The 17,500-nt window shown below is 47.5% G+C and overlaps 1 non-coding gene across 1 annotated transcript in view; it reads right to left on the reverse strand.

The window, feature by feature from the left end:
- LOC113822758 (uncharacterized) overlaps nt 1-17,500 on the reverse strand; it is a 171,465-nt gene that overhangs the window by 4,290 nt on the left and 149,675 nt on the right. Inside the window, exon 3 of the transcript XR_011398879.1 lies at nt 1,247-1,276. This is a non-coding gene — a transcript (uncharacterized protein). The remainder of the gene's footprint in view (nt 1-1,246; nt 1,277-17,500) is intronic.

Below are 17,500 nucleotides of genomic sequence, written 5' to 3' on the forward strand. Positions count from 1 at the left end.
GCTGGAGAGATGTGGGTCAGTATGCCCCCCTCGCCAAGGTGTGGTGGTGATTCCTCCCAGACGTCCACAAATGCTGCTTCTTCGCCCACTTAGGTTCCTCGCGCATTCCCATGACGAGAAACCCCATAGCATGAACACACACCAACGCAAGGTCTATATACTTATACAGACTTTGCACCAACGAGCCGAAACGTTCAGGTCGTGTGTGACTGCGTCCTCCCCGCCATGCACGGCAGGAAGCCAGAATGAGAGTGAATGCCGATGCGTCTGGTGGGACATCCCGTTCCTTGCACGTCATGCTCATGGCATGCAGATGTACGCAGCAGCAGCATCTAATGCCAGTTTATATTATCTATCTAGTAAATATGATACAAGCTAGCGATTCGGAAACAAAGGCCATGATTCAAGTTCGCATATACAGAATACATCACGTGGCGTGTTAAATACAGGGCGCCTATGGTTGTACAGTGCCAAAAGGTCATGCTCTAAGCAGCCACAGAGAACAGATGCTACTAGTTAAGTGATACAATCAAGTGCTTGTTTAAGAAATATAATAATGCGAAGGAGGGGAAAGAGAAGGAGAGGGAGAGAAGGAGAGAGGGAGGAAGAGATGGAGAGAAGAAGAGTTGAAGTAAGAGAGGGAGGAAAAGAGGAATAGAGAGAGAGAGAGAGAGAGAGAGAGAGAGAGAGAGAGAGAGAGAGAGAGAGAGAGAGAGAGAGTAATCAAGAGAGAGAGAGAGAGAGAGAGAGGAGAGAGAGAGAGAGAGAGAGAGAGAGAGAGAGAGAGAGAGAGAGAGAGAGAGAGAGAGAGAGAGAGAGAGAGAGAGAGAGAGAGAGAGAGAGAGAGAGAGAGAGAGAGAGAGAGAGAGAGAGAGAGAGAGAGAGAGAGAGAGAGAGAGAGAGAGATAGAGAGAGACAATGAGAGTAAAGAGAGAGGGCGAGAGGAGGGGATAGGAGAGACAAAAGAGGGAGAAAGAAACGGACAAAGAAAGATATAAAATAACAGAACGAGAGCGTGTGTGTGCGTCAAGGCAATTACAGAGATCCATAACAAAATAAAACATACTGTAAAAGAGAAAGGTTAAGCAATGAAATCAAAATGCTGTGCATGATACTTATGTACACAACGTGCATTTATATACATAAAACCAAAGCACTAAGTAAAGGCCGCATGACTGAAGCCTCGATTCAAGACATAAAATCGCCATTTGCAAAACAGATATGCTCGAGGTATGGCAGCCATTACCTGATATTTCCGCTGTGGTATATGCAACATCTGCAACAAAAGACAAAGGAGTTAGTACAGGGTTAGTAACGACCGTATGCAATCATCACCGGGAAATGCAAGATGTTATATAAATTCTAATTAATGAGAATACTAATATCTATCTACTATCTATCATCTACCTGCAGTTGCAGTTATTGTTAGTAAGACTAATAAACCCATTCACAAAAAAATATCACAGGTGTGCCCGTTTACCAATGAGAATTTAGTCACTCAAATTATATTTTACATTAGTGCATTAGTCCCCATTACCAGCATTTTAATTAAAACTTACACCAAAGACTTTCTCGTGTAATGGATTCACGCAAAACCAAATGGTAAATAAAACACGCACACACGCATGCAACCGCGCCCCCACAATCACATAAACAAACATTCAAGCAAGGGAGGAGATGGGAGAGGGGGAGAGTGGGGGAGAGTGGGGAAAAAAGGGAGGGAGGAAGAGAGAGGAAGGGGCGGGGCGGGGAGAGGACGGGACGGGAAGCGGGAGAGTAAAGGAGAAATGGGAGAGGGAGAGGGGGAGGGAGAGAAAACGAGAGGGAGAGAGAGAGAGAGGAGAAACAAAGAGAAAGAGAAACAAAAATAAAGAAAGAGAAAATGAAAGAGAAAAAATGAAAGAAAGAAAGAGTGAGAGACAGACAGACAGACAAACAGAACGAACGACACAGACGGAAAACAACGTTGCCATAAATCCACGAACTGCACCAATTCCCCATGACAAAAGCACTCCAGGAGCAATTAATCTGAAACTCAACCCGTGCATTACCAAACAGAGCCACAACCTGACATGCAAAATAATCAAAATAACAATCAATGCAAAGAGGGATTCATCACGCCTTGCAACAACACAATCAAACCACGAACCGAGCTTTCACAACATCTCATCGTCGAAGCAAGCAAATCAAACCATGAAAAAAGCTCTCACAACGCCCCATTGTCGAAATAAACAAGCAGGTCAAACAAACAAGGTAAATGAACCCCAAACAAGGCTCTTACAACGCCCTATCAAAAACAAGCAAACAAAACAAACCACGAAACGGGATCTCATAACACCTCATCCTCTAAACAAGCAAGCAGATCAAACAAGCCAAGCAAACCCAAAATTGGCTCTTATAACGCCCCACCGTCGAAACAAGCAAGGAGACCAAACAAACTAACTAAACAAACCCCAAACGAGGTTCTTACAACGCCCCACCTTCAAAATAATCAAGCACGGAAACCAAACAATCCCCAAATATGACTCTTACAACGTCCCACCGTCGAAACAATCAAGCAAGCAAACCAAACAAACCCCAAACAATGCTCTCACAAGACCCCACCATCGAAACAAGCAATCAGATCAAACAAACAAACCAAAAAATAAAAGCCCTACCGTCCACACAAGCAAGCAAAACAAACCAAACAAACCCCAAACAAGGCCCTCACAACGCCCCACCTTCAAAACAATCAAGCAAAACAAACCCCAAGCAAGGAGATCAAACAAAACAAACCCAAACAAACCCCAAACAAGGCCCTCACACCGCCCCACCTTCAAAACAATCAAGCAAGCAAACCAAAGAAACCGGCCCGAGCGCGGTGACCAGACGGCGACCGCGCAGCACCGCCTTCTTCCCCGCCGCCTTGAGTTCGACTCCGTGAGACAGAGACACGAAAGAACCTCATAAGCGACGAAGTACTGCGTAATATGATGATATTTGTGGATGGTGTAACGAAAAGAAAAGAAAAATAAAAGAAGAGAAAAGAAAAAGAAAAGAGAAGAAAAAGAAGAGAAAAGAAAAAGAAGAGAAGAGAAGAGAAGAGAAGAGAAGATAAGAGAATAAACATAAAAACAATGAGGCAGTGATATCTACATGAAGGACGTTCTTAAGATGCATGAAAGGAGTTCAGTAAATATAATAAGGTTATAAGTAAAACAAAACAAGAAAAAAAATCAAATCAACCAATAAGAAACATCAAAATAAACGAACCAACACGAAGGCGCATTCCACGAACGATTAATAAACGCGATCAATAAAGAAAAAACGGAAAAACAAAGACCACACTTCACCGGATCCTCTCCACAAGCACGCGGAGTCTATCGCACAATCAAGAGTGGGTCCTCGCGTCGGGTTGGGACCATTGGGCTCTGAACACGGACTGAACGCTGAACGCAGAACACTGAACACGGACTGAACGCTGAACACGGACTGAACGCTGAACGCAGAACACTGAACACGGACTGAACGCTGAACACGGACTGAACGCTGATCACTGAACACGGACTGAACGCTGAACGCAGAACACTGAACACGGACTGAACGCTGAACACTGAAATGGACTGAACACTGAACACGGACTGAACGCTGAACACGGACTGACCGCTGAACACGGACTGAACGCTGAACACGGACTGAACACTGAACACGGACTGAACGCTGAACACTGAACACGGACTGAACGCTGAACATTGAACACGGACTGAGTAACACTTGGTGACACACTGGTTGACCTCGCACCTTCTTCGTCCGTCCTTCTCCTCCTCCTCCTCCTTCTTCTTCTTCTTCTTGAATTAATTTATGCAATCGGCTCTTCCCAACCTTGACTGATAACCCGGGCTGCATTTGCACCTGTCCTCCTTATCCCGCCTTACGTCATCCCATTCTTCTATTCTGTGCATTCCTTTCCGCGTCCGTTCCTCCTGCACGAATGTAACGCTATATTCCTTATCGCTCGACTCCTCTCTTGTGTTCCGTATTTACCATTTTATCATCTTTATTGCGTGCATTACCTCCTTCGCCAGCGTCGCCTCGCCACAATTCCGCTTTTTGCAATACAAGTGGACTAGAGGATTCACACAAGGCTTTTGCACAATGCGATTCTCTTGCTTCATGAAGTTATGCAAAAGCCGCTACACAAGATCCACTTCCATGAAAAAAACAATAAAAATGAAAATAATAATAATAATATGCATGGTCAGCACGGTCTTTCATTCATTCAGAAAATACCGAGGATCCGGCTACACGAAAAGCAGAGGAACAACAACGAAACGAAACGAAACGAAACGAAACGAAACGAAACGAGAGAGAGAGAGAGAGAGAGAGAGAGAGAGAGAGAGAGAGAGAGAGAGAGAGAGAGAGAGAGAGAGAGAGAGAGAGAGAGAGAGAGAGAGAGAGAGAGAGAGAGAAATCCTCATAAAGAAACGAAACAAAAGGAAGACAGGAAATAACACGACCTTCACTCCCAACCCACGGCCAATAAGACGAAGGGGAAAAAAGGGGGGCATTCTAGCGCCGTCTCAAAGGTCACCCGCTGCTTGACACCCGCCCGAGCTGCTTGACACCCGCCCGCGATGCATGACACCCGCCCAAGCTGCTTGACACCCGCCCGCGATGCATGACACCCGCCCAAGCTGCTTGACACCCGCCCGCGCTGCTTGACACCCGCCCGCGATGCTTGACACCCGCCCGCGATGCTTGACACCCGCCCGCGATGCTTGACACCCGCCCGCGATGCATGACACCCGCCCGAGCTGCTTGACACCCACCCGCGATGCATGACACCCGCCCGCGCTGCTTGACACCCGCCCGCGATGCATGACACCCGCCCGAGCTGCTTGACACCCGCCCGAGCTGCATGACACCCGCCCGCGATGCTTGACACCCGCCCGCGCTGCATGACACCCGCCCGTTCTCTCGCTCATGACGAAGACGGCGACGTGGGAACTCATGAACGGGCGGCCTCTTCAGCGGTCGAGGAATTCTCACGGCGCAGAAAGTCCTCTCGATTCGCTCGCCCTCCGGGAATCAAGCCGACCAGCGAGAGAGAACAGCAAGAAGTTGTGTGAATGATTATTAGCACGAGTGAATATGTATGTAACTGACTGAGTGAGCGTGAGAGAGGGAGAGGGAGAGGAAGAGGAAGAGAGGGAAAGGGAAATAGGAAGAGGAAGAGAGAAATACAGAAAGAGAGAGAGAGGGAGAAAGGTAGAAAGGTAGAAAGGTAGAGAGAGAGAGAGAGAGAGAGAGAGAGAGAGAGAGAGAGAGACAGAGAGAGAGAGAGAGAGAGAGAGAGAGAGAGAGAGAGAGAGAGAGAGAGACAGACAGACAGACAGATAGATAAATAAATAGATAGGTAGAGAGAGAGAGAGAGAGAGAGAGAGAAAGAGATAGAGAGAGAGAGAGAGAGAGAGAGAGAGAGAGAAAAGGAAAGAGCCAGAACGAGAACGAAAGCAAAATACAGAGAGGAAGGAATGGGATAACAAAGAAAACGAAGGGTAAGAAGAGAAGAAAGAGACGACGAGTGATCAATAAGCTCTCTATCCCTGTGTCCTCATCTTCACGCCCTCCCTTATCCTCACATCTCTTCCGTCTCCTCATCATCTCCTCTCCCCTTCTCCTCTTACCTACCCCCCCTCTCCTCTCCTCTTCTCTCCTCTCCTCCTCTCTTTCTCTCTCTCTCTCTCTCGCTTACAGATCCACACCAAACATCGCAGATTTCCGAATACATTTTAGATAATCCACCCACCAAAAGCAGGTACGGAAGCGAATCCAGTCTGTAATTCATCAGCAAAGTTCACAATTAGCGCCGGGGTGATTCGATGAAGAGATGATTCGAGGCTGGGATGATTCGAGGTTGAGATGATTCGACGCCAGGACGATTCTACAGTTAGGATGATTCGACACAGGGATGCTTCGAGACTGGGATGCTTCGACACAGGGATGATTCGAAGCTGGGATGATTCGACTCATGGATAATTCGACGCCAGGACGATTCGATAACTGGGATGATTCAATGCAAAAATGATTCGACGCCGGAACGATTCCATGCAGGGATGATTTGACGCCGGGATTTGCTGCCGCCGCCGGAGTGATCCCATTTAATCCCGATGGGATTGCCCGCGTTTTTGGATTACGGATGCGGACATCGTCAACGACCGGAAACAGGAGAAGAGAGAAAGGGAGGAGAAAAAGAGGAAGAGGGATAGGGATAGTGGAGAGACAGAGAGAGAGAATCAGACAGACAGAGAGAGAGAAAGGAGAGGAACGACACGGAAAAGCAACCCTCTCACCCACTGCTTTTCAATTAATGTTCCGCCTGTTCAAAATGCACCTCCGCTGCAGCTGGCTCGCTTGCTCGCCCGAACCTATCCTATCTATTCTGTCACGCACGCACGCACGCACGCACGCAGGCCGAAATGTGCAACACACTGTAAATTGCACGGAGTCGACTACTGTGTCCACCTGAGCCGAGTGGAAATGCATCTCGGACAGAAAGATAAATGGAAGGTAGAAAGGAAGGTGGGAGGGTGAGAGGGAAGGAAGGAGGGTGAGAGGGAGGAAAGGGGAGGATGAGGGGGAAGGGGGAGCGTGAGGAGGAGGGGAGGAAGAAAGGGGGGAGGAAAGAAAGTAGGAAAATAAGGCAAAAAAAAAAAAAGACAAACTCAACAGAAAAGCCGGGAAGTTAAGTAAGAGGCAGTAAATTGGCACAAGTAAGTGCAAGAAAAATACTGCAAAAAGCATGATCTCAACACACATACCAAACCACCAAGAAATTCTTTAAAAATAATACAAATACAAATAAAACAAAACAATCCACTTGACTTACATCAAGCACAAAAAAATTGGGGATTTCCCTTCCAGATAATTACTTCCGAGCAATCAGACTTGCACACAATAACACATTTTTTTTATCGGTTTCCACGTCCACCTACTGCAACAAATCAACATATGCATCGATTTGTATTCATTCCTTTGAGAAATACAAAATCGCCAACTAATTCATCAAAATAGCAACCAATTCAATACAAAAATTAGTAACTAATTCAAAACAAAAAACGGCAACATTAAAAAAAACAATCAAAATAAAAACAGCAACCAACTAATTCAAAACAAAAAACGGCAACATTAAAAAAAACAATCAAAATAAAAACAGCAACCAACTAATTCAAAACAAAAACGCCAATTTTCAAAAAAACAACAACTACTTTGCAAAACAAAAAATGGCAACTAATTCAAACCAAAAACAAAAACAACCAAGTCGACAACAAAAACACCAACTAATCCGCCAACACAAGAAGTTGACAGTCGACATGCGCAATGGCGAGACTTCATGGTCGAGGGAGAAGCTGGCACGAGGAACCATTGCGAACAGGAAATAACATTACGAAAAAGAACATTCCGAAGGGTCATTATCTGCAGCTATCATCACCCTCTTCATCATCACCCTCTTCATCATCACCCTCTTCATCATCACCCTCTTCATCATCACCCTCTTCATCATCACAAAAAACATTATAAACCTCTGAAGGAGAGGGAATGGGAGACGGAGAGGGAATGGGAATAGGAAGGGAATGGGAAAAAGGAGAAAAGATGAAACATTCGGAAGACGGGGGATGATGAACCAAAACGAAAAAAAAAAAACGATAACGAAATTATTTTTAAAAAGATTAACCAAATCAAATCGGGGGATGAAGAACCACAATGAAAAAAAAAAGAAAAAAAAGATAAACGAACGCATATTTTCCACAGCTTAAAAAATCACGGAACTACCTTCAACAACGAACTACCCCCCAATAAAATAAAATAAAATAAAATAAAATAAAATAAATAGAATAAAAATAAATAAATAAATAAAAAATAAATAAAAATGAAAACAATAATAAAGACAAACAAAATCAAATCCACAAAAGGGACGAACAAATCACCGCCACCAACCAACATATAAATTGGTCTTTGACCCGACTGACACGCCGGACGACCTGTCATGAGCCGGGTCACCTCGGCCTCGAATAAACTCGCGAGGGAGAGGGAAAGGAATAAGGAATAAGGAAGCGATGAGGGGAAAATGTGATGGCGCTGACGGGGGCTGCCGCTTCGCCTCGAGTTGTTTGTTGTTGTTGTTGTTGTGACCTTGTTGGCGTGGTGGTTTGCGTTTTTCATTTGTTTTGTTGATGCTACAGTTGTTGTTGTTGTTGCTACTGTTGTTTGTTGTTATTTATTGTTGTTGTTGTTATTTGTTTTTGTTGTTGTTGTTGCTACTGTTGTTTGTTGTTATTTGTTGTTGTTGTTGTTGCTACTGTTGTTTGTTGTTATTTGTTGTTATTTGTTTTTGTTGTTGTTGCTACTGTTGTTTGTTGTTATTTGTTGTTGTTTGTTGTTATTTGTTGTTGTTGCTACTGTTGTTTGTTGTTATTTGTTGTTGTTTGTTGTTATTTGTTGTTGTTGCTACTGTTGTTTGTTATTGTTATTGTTATTTGTTATTAGTTGTCTGTTGTTTGTTGTTGTTGGTGGTGGCGACGTGGCAACGAAGCAGGAGAAGGCGCACGAGCAAAGACATGGAAAAAGAGGAAGGAAAATCAGAAACGCGGAAAGGAAACGCCAATGAAAGAGACGAGAAGTGGGAGGAGCGGAGATTTTTCCCCACAGCTGATGACGAAGAACTTTCTTTCCCTCTCCTTACCGGACAACAATGGAAGGCTGAGCGAGGACGCTTTTTAAATCTTTTCCCTCTTTTCCTCTCGTTTCTTATCTCTTGGATTTTTTTCATTCATTCTCTTGTCCCTGTCTCTTCATCTCGAAAATGATCCTTTGGCTGTTCAAGACGTAAAAAATGAATCAAAGACACACGCGCACATACGTGCAAACATGCACACGCACACAGTCTCGTTCTCGTTCTCGTTCTCGTTCTCGTTCTCGTTCTCGTTCTCGTTCTCGTTCTCGTTCTCGTTCTCGTTCTCGTTCTCGTTCTCGTTCTCGTTCTCGTTCTCTCTCTCTCTCTCTCTCTCTCTCTCTCTCTCTCTCTCTCTCTCTATATATATATATATATATATATATATATATATATATATATATATCACATTCACGCACACACGAACTTCCCAGCCAGAACTATTCATTACTCAAATCTTCACTGGAGAAACATATGAAATGACGAAACGACAGACTTTTTCATTTTTTTTTCAAACGCATCCCATCGAAAAGGAACGCTGCCTCTCGCGTGCGACTTCACCCCGCCCACGAGAGCATAAACACCGCCACCCACCCATGCATATTCACGTGGGATCATATACGGCAATACCGGATACACGGGTCAAAAAAGAGACAAAAAAAACAGGACAAAGGAAATATACAAAAAAGAAAACATGAAACCCAAAGCGATTCAGTGAAAAATAGACAAAACAAATGAAAATAAAATAAAAACTCAAATATCCCAGGACAAAGGAAAACATACAACAAGAAAACAGGAAACCAAAGCGATTCAGAGAAAAAAAATAGACAAAAGAATAAATAATAAAAATTATAATAAACTCAAATCCCACTAAAATGAGATCATAGACGATCTCGATTCCTTCATAGAGCATCTGAATCCGCGTCTGGGTCCTGATGCGTTATTCATGACGGCGCGGGGATCAAGGGAAGGCCAGCTGTAGAGCCAGATGGTCATTCCCAGCTGGATCATCGGACGGGCATGTGGGCAGATGGGTAGCCGAGTACAGTGGCTAGATCTCCGTTTACTGTACGAAGGAAAGGGGGGGGGGGGGTTAGAGGATAGGAGGAAGGGAGAAGGTAAGGGAATAGGAAGGAAGGGAGAGGGAGGTAAGAGGGTAGGAGGAAGGGAGGAGAAGGTAAGAAAATAGGAGGAAGGGAGGGGGAGGTAAGAGGATAGGAGGAAGGGAGGAGAAGGTAAGAGGATAGGAGGAGAGAAAGGGGAGGAAAGAGAACAGAAGGAACAGAGAGGGAGGAAGAGCTGTGGAAGGAGGAATAAGAAGTAAAAGAGGGGAAGGAGGAGGCCAGAAGTAAGAGAGGAGGAGGAAGGCGAAGAAGAGCTATGGAAGGAGGAATAAGAAGTAAAAGTATGGGAGGAGAAGAAATGAAGAGGGGAGGAATATGAAGGGAGGGGGAGGAAGAGCAATGAAAGGAGGAATAGAAAAAAGGGGGAGATGGAGAACGATGGGATGGAGAGAAGAAAGAATAATGGGAGAAAGGGAGGGGGGGGGAGGATGTGAGGAAAGGGAAGGGAAGGAATGGGAATAGGAGAGGATAGAACAAACGGGAAAAAGGAGGAAACTGATAAATGGAACTAGAGGAAAACAAAGGAGAACTACACGGAGAAAACGACTACTGAATAACACAAAGAGAAAAAACGAAAAAAGAAAAACGAATAACACAGAAAAAAAAGTTAAAAAACGAGAGGGAAAAGAAACACAGAAAAGAAAAACGAAGACCACAGCCCCGCCCCCCCCCAAAAAAAAAAAAAAAAGCGAGCGAGCAGAAGCAGCCCTGGTCCCCCCCCCGCCCCCCCTAAAAAACAAAAGAACGCGGCGCAAGGTCTCCCTCGGCCAATGAATGAACCATGGACCGGTTCGCTCCCAGCACCGACAGGAACAGCTACCGCGGGGACAGGTGGAGCAGCGGGCCCTCGGCGTACCCTCGGGAGGTGCAGGTTATGAGTGAGTGTTGAGGTGTTGGGGAGAGGTAGGGGTGGGGAGAGGTAGGGGTGAGGAGGAGGTGTAGGGGTGAGGAGGAGGTGGTGGGAGATGTGGGGCCGAAGAGGAGGTGTTGGGGAGAGGTAGGGGTGGGGAGGAGGTGTTGGGAAGAGGTAGGGGTGGGGAGGAGGTGTTGGGAAGAGGTAGGGGTGGGGAGAGGTAGGGGTGAGGAGGTGGTGGGGAGGGGTAGGGTGGTGTAAGAGTGAGGAGGAGGACGTGTTGGGGAGGTGTAATGGTGAGGAGGTGGTGGTGGGGAGAGGTAGGGGTGAAGAGGAGGTGGTGGGGAGGTGTAAGGGTGAGGAGGGGATGGTGGGTAGATGGGGGAAGGCAAGGCAGTGAGGGGGAGGTGGAAAGGGCGATGAAAAGGGTGGAATGAGTAGGAAGGAAAAAAGATAGAAGATGGAGGTCGGAGAGAGCGGGACAGACAAGATGACAGGGAAACATAATTAGCGTCCAGTCTCATTTTCAATTACACCCATTTTGTGCATCAATCTATTCGCCAGCTTGACTTAATTTATCAAGCCTCGTATCTGACATCTTATCAATTTATGAATTTACCCCTCTCTCTACTTTTATCTATTCTCATGCTTACCTCTTTATCACTACCCTCACATTCCCTTGATCCAATCAGTCCCTCTATTTCTTTTCACACAGTCAACACCACTCCTTAAGTCCTCACCCTCATTCCTACAGCAATATCTCTCCCAATCTTTGCTGTGTTCAACACCAACGACACGTAAACACACTAACGTGACAGGCGAAGGGAAGGGTTTTCATAAGCCTACTGCCTGAACTGTCACTTGACTGTCACAACACTATCGGTTGGGTGACAGAGAAAGAGAACGAGGGGCGTAGAAGGGGTAGAGGGGTAGAGGGGTAGAGGGGGGTTGGAAAGGGGGTGGGAGGGATGAAGGGCAGAGAAAAAGGGGGGAGGAGCTGAATGAGAGGCCACAGGGAAGGGTGGAGGAAGGTGAGAGGGGGTGGGTGGGAAATTGTCAAACTATGACTCACCAAAAAAGTCCACACGCATGTTGCATCCGGTGTCCAAAATCTGTCAAACAAAAACTATAAAGCTACCCCCTCTCCCCCTGCCCCCCACCCAACCCCCACCACCAAGCACCCGCCGAGCCTCATCCAAAATACCGCTGATCTCTGCCTCCACACTATCAGCCAGCGGGCGAGAGTGCCTGCCTGCCTGAGGGTCGCCAGTGCCACCCATACACCGGATGGCCTGGCGGCACCGCCTCCTGCCTCTCCGCAACGGTGAGCCTCCGCGGATGTGCCAGCCTGCCTCCCTCCCTCCCACTCCCCCTTCCTCTTCTCGTCCCACCTCCCCTCCTTCGCCTCGTCCACCTGATCCCGTGTGATCCACCCACACACAATCACGTCCACTTAGAAGAATATGGACTCCCACCGCGGTGATTTTCGAGGCGGAGACGAAAGAAGAAAAAGAAGGAAATCTGAGAAATAGCGAGTGGTAGGGAAGGTGACTCGGCTGACGTCGAAATCTGAGGACGACCGAATGCAGTCATCAGCAGTACCCGTGGGAATTCAACTTTGCTTTTCAATCCGAAATAAATTCCCCGAATAACAGACTTCAGCAACAAATCTCACCTTCTTTGAAAAACTACGCAAATTCTCGCCGCATCTCCACGACGGAACACCAACAACAGCAAAAGAGACACACGTGATTCCAGCCGAAGGAACGGCGCTTCTCGGAACGCGACGTCAACAAACACACGAAGATCATTCCGTGAATCCTCCAAGTCTCTTCATCCAATCCGTGACGCCCGGAAAATAGCGATCAAGAACCCAATCCCATCAACAAATATCCCAATCGACGTCCAATCTTCAAAGCAACATAGATAGCGCACATACGATCCGTTTTACCCGCTAAATAGATCTAATCTTCACTCAGCAAAATCTCCCGAAGATCAGCGCCGCCGAAGATTCGCTTTCGACGAGTTTACTGCGGCGGCCCTGAAGGATGACGGGACAAGACGGACGTTCCTCCCTCCTCCTGGCAGCCCTGACTCAGAAGGCAAGCGCTCTCTCCTTACAGCTTCTGCTCGTTTCGCCATCACTATATATATACATTTTTCTGTGTCCTTTCTTCTTCTTCTCCTCTTTCGACTCGTCCTTTTCTACCTCTTTTCCTTTTTCTTCTCCTCCTCCGCTTCTTTCTTCTCCTCCTCCGCTTCCTTCTTCTCCTCCTCCGCTTCCTTCTTCTCCTCATCCGGTTCCGTCTTCCCCTGACTCGCTTTTTTATCCTCCATTACCTTCTCTTACACCACCTTCCCCCTCTCGTTTCCTTTTCCTCTCCATTCTCTTCCTCTTCTTCTTCTTCTTCCTCCGTCCTTTTCTTCTTCTTCTTCTTCCTCCGTCCTCTTCTTCCTCCTCCTTCCTCTTCTTCCTGCTCCTCCTCCTTCTTCCTCTTCCTCCTCCTCTTCTATATCTTTTTCCTTCTTTTAACTCCTCTTCTTCTTCCTCCTTTTCTCCTCCTCCTCCTCCTCCTCCTCCTCCTCCTCCTCCTCCCCACTCCCTTCTCAGTAAGACACGACCGTACTTTCGTCCGTGGAGATCGCGTGCATCCCCCGGCCACGCGAGACGGACGGCGCGCTCTTCCCTCCGTCCGTTCACGAGGGCCTCTGAGGCTTCGCGGCGGAACCCCCAATACAAACACAAACACAAACACAAGCATGTAAGAGCTGGGGAGGAAAGGAGGGAGGGAGGGAGGAGGACGGGCATCAGCGGTCAAGGAGAGTGGAGAAAGGAGGGAGAGATGGGATGGAGGGATGGATGGATGGATGGAGGGAGGGAAGGAGGGATGGAGGGAGGGAAGGAGGGAGGGGAGGGGAGGCGAGGGGAGGGGAGGGAGGGAGAGATAGAGAGACAGAGAGAGACAGACAGAAACAGAGAATGTAGGAAGGAAGGAAAGAATGAAGAAAAAATGAAGGGATAAAGATCGGAGTAAGGGTTATTCACGGACAGTGGAAACCCACCCATCCGTGAATTACGCAGTGTACTACAAGCAAAACTACACTCACCAACACCCAAAAAATTCACACATTACTCACCAGGTAGAACGAACTCGCCGGAAAGAAAAAACTCACCATCACCTCACACACTCATCCGCAAGACACTCACCTGAAAAAATAAATGACAATTAATTCCTTCTTAATACACCACAGAAATCAAAAGAAATGAGAAATGAATACGCAAACTCATAAAAAATTTCTTAATTACGATACGACAATGTTCATGTTTCTCTCTCTCCCTCCCTCTCCCTCTCTCTCCCTCCCAACTTCGCCCAAGTCAAATGAACAAAACTCTCAGAAGTTTATTTATCTTATCTTAACCCTTGTACTTCCACAAACGCGAGGGAGAAGTTGCAAGACATGTAAAATCATCAGCGAACGCAACTGCTACGTAGATAAACACCACTCTATCTCTTGCTTCTCCATTCGTCTCCGTTTCTGTTTCTGTCAAGCAAGAAAAACGTGAGCGATTGCGACATGAGAGGAGGGAGAGAGGGAAGAGGAGCAGCACGAGTGTGACATGAAACGTTTGTAGATATGAGAGAATGAGAAAAGTAGGGAGGGAGGGAGAGAAGGGGAGAGGATGTGGGGAGAGGTGGTGGGTGGGGGAAGGAGAGGAGTAGTGAGGGAGAGGGAGAGGGGAGGGAAAGGGGGGGTTAGAGAGAGAGAAAAAAAAGGGAGAGACAGAGACTGAAGAGAAAGAGACTGCTAGAGAAATAGACTGCTAGGGCAAGAGAATGATAGAGAAAGTAGAGTCAGAGACAGAGACATGCAAGGCATACACACACAAACAAGACACACACCCACAAAAGAAAGGGGGATAAAGAGAGAGAGAGAGAGAGAGAGAGAGAGAGAGAGAGAGAGAGACAGAGAGAGAGAGAGAGAGAGAGAGAGAGAGAGAGAGAGAGAGAGAGGCAGAGAGAGAGAGAGAGAGAGAGAGAGAGAGAGAGAGAGAGAGAGAGAGAGAGAGACATACAGAGACAGACAGACAAAGAGAGAGACAGACAGTTGTTATCGCTGCTTACGTCACCCCCACCCACCCCCGAGAGCCCGCGCCGCTACGATCCCGTCGGCCTTGCAGCACGCCCACCCCACGCCCACGTCGCTCACGCTGCCATAATCGCATCTAAGGACCGTTTGTTAACTGGGTCTGTAAAATGCCCGAGCAGCGCCTGGGGCGGCCCTTACAACGACACCGCGGGGAGGAAAACATATATATCAAGCAAACGCCAGTTGGAGCTCTTCCTTTCGCTCTCTCGTTCGCTTTCTCTCCCTCCCTCTCTCCCTCTCTCTCTCCCTTCCTTCCTCCTTCCCTCTCTCTCTCCATTTCTCTCTCTCTCTCTCTCTCCATTTCTCTCTCTCTCTCTCTCTCTCTCTCTCTCTCTCTCTCTCTCTCTCTCTCTCTCATATATATATATATATATATATATATATATATATGTGTGTGTGTGTGTGTGTGTGTGTGTGTGTGTGTGTGTGTGTGTGTGTGTGTGTGTGTGTGTGTGTGTGTGTGTGTGTGTGTGTGTATGTATGTATGTATGTATATCGCTCTCTCTCAATCCATCTATCGCTTTTATCTCTCTGTCTTTATTCTTCTTTTTGCCTCTGCTTCTGCTTCTCTTTCCCCCAATCCTTTCCCACCGTCTCTCACTCTTATTTATTCATCCATTCGCTCACTCACTCCGTATGCGTGCTCGCGCGCAGAGATACGAGAAAAGAAAATGGAGATAAAGAAGCCAAGAGGGGAAAGAGGGGAGAGCCAGAGACAGCATCAGCCCAGCCCATCGGCGGTCAAAACATCCAGACGTTCTGCAGGTGCCCCCTCCCCCTCCTCCCGCCCCCTGACCAACTCCCCCTCCCCCACCACCTCTTCCGCCCCCAACTTCCCCTACCCCTCCCTTCCCCCCCTTGACCAACTCCCCCCACCCACCACCTCTTCTGCCCCAACTCCATCTTCCCCTTCCCCTTCCCTTTCCCCTCCCCCTTCCCCACCACCTCTTCTGTCCCCAACTCCCTCCCCTTCCCCGCCCACCCACCCCTCTCCTTTGATTACGCTACCGAAGCAATCCACTCTCGGCATGTTTATCTTGGACTCCAGACGACTGCCATCTGCTCAGCCTCGACTAGACTCTCCTTTCTTTCAGAAAAAGGAAGAAGAAGAAAGACAAGCGGAAGAAATCCGTTCCTGTGTATACAAAGATGAAAGGAAAAGTAATTCGGGGTCGGTGCATGAATGACTCCCTCACTCCACCCCTCCCGACCCTCTCCCCATACCCTCCCACCATCAGGCCCCCCAGCCACGCCTAACCCATCCCCCTCTCCCAGCTTCCTCCTTATACACACCCTCCCGAACCTCTCCCTATACCCTCCCTATACCCTCCCTCCACCCCTCCTGAACCTTTCCCCATACTCCTCCTCCATTCTCTCCCTCCCTCCTGAACCTTTCCCCATTCTCCTCCACCTCCCGATTCTCTCCCTCCACCCCTCCCCATACCCTCCCTCCAGCCGGTCCCCCCTGCCACGTCCTCCCCCTCCCCCTCTCCCTCTCCCAGCTCCCTCCCTGTGGCTGGACGCACGCTGGGCTATTAATAGTAAGCGTTATTTTTAACACGTCATTCCAAAAAAATAATCGGGATTCCTATGAAAATTACGCAAAGACATGTCTCTACGACACGCGATACTTTTGCTATTTTTTTTCTCTTTCTCTTTCTTGTCCTCTTTCTTACCGATGATTAAAGTGAAAAAGATAAATACATATATTTGAATCTCAGAGAGTAAACAAGACCCGAATATAAACAATGAGTTAAAAAATACGACATAAAAGGGAGGAATAAAAAAAATAAAGACACAGCGGAAACATGAAAGAATGAATGGAAACCAGCAAAAATACATGCGTGAGAGAGAGAAAGAAATGCAAGGAAGAGATAGCGATCAAGCCTCCCTGCGGCACCAATCCTCCCTCCCCTCCGAGGAATCCAGCCCCACAGAAGCCCCTGCGGTGCCCTCGTCCGCCGCTCACGCATCGCTCCATTACATCGGGTGTCATCGCGTCCGGCACGACTCGCCCAGTGTATAGGAGAGACACGTTCAGTGTATCGGAACGCGCACACACACACGCACATGCATACCCAAACATATTCGAGACCATGCATAAATCTACATCTTCCCGCTCTCTTTGTTGCTTGACTTCTAAGGCCCATCCAGTAAGACGACAACGCAACCATCCTTCTTAAAACCGGTCTGAAAGAGAAATAATAACAAATCCCGAAAAGAAAGTCCGGAAGGAGAGACGAGGCGATCGGATATCTCCGGGTACAAGGTGGGAGAAGAGGAGTAACAGGTAAAGCGTCTGACGCGGCACTGGTCCCACCTGCCTCACCTGCCCGACCACAGCCGTGCCTGACGGACAAACGGGACCCCAGAACTAGGTTACTGGGACTCGAACAGGGCAACCGGTATCCGAACCGGGTCCAGAGACCTTCGCACGAACCGAGATACGACCTTCGCTTTGGTAACGACGCAAACCTGGCTGACGGGAAAACAGTTCATGGTGGCTACCCGACCCCGCTGTGCCTACCTGACGGAAATTCATGACCAGGTTCGCGCACAGTTCCCGCTCTCTTATTACCTGCGAGTTATTGTTTTTTTAATAATCAATATACAGTTGTTATTTGGCGACTGCATCCGGTTACAGTCAGGTATGCGATCATTACT

This window comes from Penaeus vannamei, chromosome 12 (genome assembly GCF_042767895.1).
Source record: "Penaeus vannamei isolate JL-2024 chromosome 12, ASM4276789v1, whole genome shotgun sequence".
NCBI classification, from domain to species: Eukaryota; Metazoa; Arthropoda; class Malacostraca; order Decapoda; family Penaeidae; genus Penaeus; species Penaeus vannamei.